The sequence below is a fragment of the Gossypium arboreum genome, chromosome 6 (genome assembly GCF_025698485.1).
Source record: "Gossypium arboreum isolate Shixiya-1 chromosome 6, ASM2569848v2, whole genome shotgun sequence".
NCBI classification, from domain to species: domain Eukaryota; kingdom Viridiplantae; phylum Streptophyta; class Magnoliopsida; order Malvales; family Malvaceae; genus Gossypium; species Gossypium arboreum.
Window position 1 is genome coordinate 72579329 of NC_069075.1, and position 5513 is coordinate 72584841.

The window sequence follows — 5513 nt, forward strand, 5'->3', positions numbered from 1 at the left end:
CATAATGGCTTGTATATTTTGAGTATGGCATGTATAGCATTATAATCATTTTGTATATATGGTCTTATGATATGGTTATTGAGTGGTATGGAAATGCTTGGTAATGATTAGCCATTGGAATGGCTAATCATGATCATATTTGGTGTTATATATGCTAAATTGCTAGCTAATCCATGGAAACCATGAAATAGGTAAAATTTACCATAAAATAGATTCAGACAGCAACAGTGATGTGAGTTTGAAAAATCATTAAAAATAGTAGAGATACAATTAGATGATGAATAAAATATGAAATTGAATAATTATGAGTCTATTTTCATATGGATTGAACAAAACTGGTATATGAATTATATTTTATGAGATATTTGAATTTTTTGTGAAACAGGGCCAGAGTGATTTATGAATCCCCTGTTCTGACTTTAAAAATTTATCATAAATTTTAAAAATATAATTAGAAGTCAATATTTATATGTACAGATTCCTTATTGAGTCTATGTTTGAGAGAAACAAACTTTATAGTCATTGAAATTTTGTACAGAGAGATATCTGATTCGTAATACACAGAGGTCAGAGTAGTCAAACCCTGAAACAGGGGAGACTTTAACTAATAAACTGTACTAATTGGACAGACAAAAAATTCTAGAAAACAATTACTAGATAGATATATGAGTCTAGTTTCAGGAAAAATTTACGTAATTGGATTTTGAGTTTCGGAACTCTAGATATGAATTTTTAAGTGACTGTGACGCAGATTGCTAGCTTGACTGGAAATTTTAAAAATAAATTGTTTGAGCTGTTTAAGTAATGAATTAAGTCTGTTAACACCTCGTGTTCGACTCCGGCAACGGTCTCGGGTACAGGGCGTTACAATACACATATATAACTTAGCATTCATCATTAATGTAATATCATCATAATCACATAATTCACTCCCGAAAAATTAACACACTTCTAATACAATTCTTTTCTGTCATTCACAATTTTAAGCAATGAATTTATTTACTAATATTTGTCAAATTAGAGAACGTCTTACGGGTTTGAGTACGTCTTTTACTTGATGCCATAGTCCAACTATGGTTTTACTCATATCACAATGCCATAACCCAGCTATGGTTTACATGTCGTCACAATGCCATAGCCCAGCTATGGTCTTACATGAAATCACATATCGATGCCAATTCCATATCCCAGATATGGTCTTACATGGGATCACATACCGATGCCAATGCCATGTCCCAGACATAGTCTTACATGGGATCACATGTCGATGCCATATCCCAGATATGGTCTTATATAGGATCACATGTACTGCCATGGTCCAACCATGGTCTTATCCATCAATTCATCATTGAATGATCGTACTCATCTCCTGTGTTCTACTTAATTTGATCTTCCAGTTCAACTTCCATACTATTATAATATTTGTGGTTCCATAACAAAGTTATTAAACAAAACATTATATATTCTCTAATTTAACAGTTAAACATGAAATTCAACTATATGGACATACTGATCATCCATTATTTAAACAAGTGTACATACACATACATTCTGTCAATTGGGTAAGTTTACTTATCATATTCACTTAATCAAATAGGTTGGGCACATAATATCATATGAATACCAACATATATGGATGAGCTTATCACAACATAAACTTTCGTTTCATTTCATTTTTCACATTTCTCAACTTATGGTTATCTCATTTCGTACATTAACACATGCGTATCATAATTTCTATTCATACCTTTCCAAATTTCAACACATCGTGAGCACATTTTATTCATTTTAATATCATTTTTCGCATTATCGAAAATAGCTCGGTTGGAAGTCATCTTTGTCTTAACAAAATAATTCCGTTAGAGCTGAGAGATGTCACACTATCCAAGTATTAAAATGGCATGTATAGCTAGACTCACATATGTTAGGTTAGTCCAAAAATCGACTAAACCTGTAACACCCCAAACCCAGCCTAGACATTATGGTCGAATTTGGTGATGGCACATTAAAGTGTTTTTCTTACAGTGCGATATTGCTAAAAACCCATTCTCTGTTAAACCTCTTTGAGTGATCTTAAAGATAATTTCAAGACATGTCGTTTATTATCCAATCATGAGTCGTTTGTTGAAAGTTAATCATATTAAAATGTCGTTATTTTATTTAAAAACGTTATTTCTTGCAGAAGCTCTTAAAATCGATTATGTATTCGTGATATTTTTGAAAACATTTATTTTTTTAAAAACCCATGTATTTTCCTATTGCTAGCAGTTATAAATCGAAGCAAATAAAAATCTCATATTAAAAATAAAATTCAAAGAGGCCATATTACAATAAAAATACCCAAAATAAAATTATTTATAATTTAAAAATCAAATATGAAAGTTTGTGTGATTGTATGGCCACGTTTGAGTCCCTCGCAGCACTGATCCACCTAAGACTGGGGATTACCTGTATAGATAAACAGATGGGTGAGTTATGAAAACTCAGTGTGTAATCCCATATCAAATAACCAAACAATGAGCATATACAGTCTTGGCCTAAGCCCAATTCAATAATGGTTCAGTCTCAGTTAGGGCATTAGCCCATTATAGTATCAGAATCAGTTTGGGCCTGAGCCCATCTTAGTGACAGTAACAGTAAAGATATGCAATCAAGAGATCCTACCTAGCTAGCCTCTGAACTCCATCTCCGTCCAACCCTACACTCCATGTGGGGATATAATCAACCCCTCCCATCCCTACACTCTAAATAGTATCGATTGCGGCACTAAACAGTATTTGCAGCAGGGCTGCCAGTACAGTACACTTCCTTCAATCATAATAAAACTCAACCCCATGCAACACATCATGCATCATGTCGTGTCATGTCATAATATCATACATGTACTCAATACATCTAAAATGGCATGCTTAACCCAGTCATCCATCATATAGGGGCATAATAGTTATTTTATCACATAGGGGCATAATAGTCATTTTATCAATTAGGGGGTCTAGGTAAACTTACCAACCCAACAGTAGGTCCACAGTCACCTCGGGTGACCCGTTCAACCTTAACAGTCCAACAGTGAAAATGGGCCCAAGGCTCATATTGCGGGCCTATGTGGGCTCACACACCCGTGTGGCCCATACAACCCATAATGGCCTTGGCCGTGTGTATTACACAGCCTGGCCCAATAATTTCCAGTCGTCCCTGTGGTTTACCTATGTAGGGCCCACATGCTCGTGGGATGCACATGGCCCAGTTCGGCTCGAAATGGCCCAAAATGGCCTCGGCCCATGAAATCGCTCATGGCCGGCCTCAATGATCAAATGCCCATGTTTAGTTACACGGACCACCACATGAGCGAGCGAACGCCTGTGTAGCGTCATCGTTTACTTATTTCGGCTTTTTCCTATTTCCATAGTACTTTGTTTGGGAAAGTGTGCAAATAGTCTATGAGCACTCCAACCTATATTCAATCACAAGCTTTGGTTAATCACCTACCAATCGAATTGAAAAGAACCCTAGCTAAAACACTTATCCAATAGATTACCTATCACTTGCCTTGATCGACCGATTGAGACTTGCACACTTAAACCGACTCAAGTGACTGATTACAAACCCCTTAGAGATAACCTGCAATACAACCGAATCTTAATAACCTAAACCATTATTGAACACACCAATAGTTTGAACCAACCGCATCACAACTTATCGAAAGCGCAAAACTCAAAATAGGAGAAAAAAGCAATCGGCCCACACCCTAAACAAAAGTCGAAAGCACACGAACGACAGAGGCAAAGGCTAGCACAACCACACCCCTAGCAAAAATCGACAGCAAAGAAAGGTGTTAGGTGAAAGACTAATACGGCAGAAAGAGAGAAAAAAAATAGTTGTGCACACTCAACCTGGTTGGTCAAAGAACAATTGCCAAACTGAAAGAATAGAAGAAGGAGAGATGGGGTATTCGGCCAAAACAAAGATGAAGAGAAAAGGTTGCTAAAACCAAAAGAATTGAGAGAGGGGGAGAAGAAAGAGAATCAGCCAAAGGGATGAAAAAGTATAATGGAAAGAGGAAGGAGGTTCGACCACTAGATACAGGGAAGAAAATCATTTGCCAGAGGAGAGAATCGGTAAACAAGGGGAAAGAACGGTAGTCGAAAGGGAGAACAAAGTTAAAAAAACGAGAAAGAAAATACCCAAATGAACCCCAACAATATTCGACCTCCAAGCAGAAAAGAACCAAAAGAGTAGAAAGAAACCGAAATGAGGAGCAAACCAACCAAAGCCAAATTCTTGAGTGCCCAAAATTCAAATTTGGCACCAACACTCCCTCTCACATCAACTTCCCATAATTTCCTCCCCAAATCCCTCCATGCCATCCACTCCTCCCCCAGCCATTTAATTCAAAATCCACTCAAAAACTTTAGTGTTTCGGTCAAACCACAACACTCCCATGGCACCAGCAGCAAAATAAATCACTTTCATGCATCGCCAAGACTCGAACACAAGACCCTCAGTAACAGTAACATGCCACCTATCCCTTAGACCAGTAGGCCCATTCTGACATAAAATACCCACATTTATTTAACCGCTGAAGCAGACATGCATTTATGTGTAACACAAACATACAAAGATAAATACTTAGAACTCTTGGGGCGTTACAACTCTACCCCCAAAAAAAATTTTGACCTCGAAATTTACCTGATCAGAATAGATGAGGGTATTATTGTCACATCGCCTCCTTAGGTTCCCACATGGCCTGTTCAAAGCTTTGGTTACGCCAAAGAGCCTTAACCAGTGGGATAGACTTCCTCCTTAAGACCTTAACATCACGATCTAATATCTGAACCGGCTCTTCCTCAAAATTCAAATCTGGTCTAACCTCAATCTCCTTCACTAAAATAACATGCATGGGACCAGAGCGGTAGCGCCTCTACATAGAGACGTGGAACACATGAATCTGGTTTAACTTTGGAGGTAACTCTAGCTGATAGGCAACTAGTCCCACGCATTTCAGTATGCGGTAAGGCCCAATAAACCTAGGGCTCAGCTTGCCCTTACGTCCAAACCTCAGTACCTTTTTCCATGGTGAGACATTGAGAAACACAAAGTCCCCCACACAATACTCAATCTCTTTACCCTTCAAATCTGCATATGACTTATGTCTGTCTGATGCTGCCTTCAGTCGATCCCAACTTAGTCTAACTTTATCCTCGGTATCAGAAACTAATTCAGGGCCCAGAACACGCTGCCCGCCTAACTCAATCCATCACGAAGGAGTACGACACCTACAACCATATAATGCCTCGTAAGGTGCCATCTATATGCTAGACTGATATCTATTGCTATAAGAAAACTCTACTAGTGGCAAGTAATCCTCTCAACTGCCTTGGAAATCAATCACGCAACTCCTTAACATGTCCTTCAGTATCTAAATCACCCTCTCTAACTTACCATCTGTCTAAGGATGAAACGCAGTACTGAAGCCCAACCTTGTACCAGAGCTTCATATAACTTCTTCCAGAACC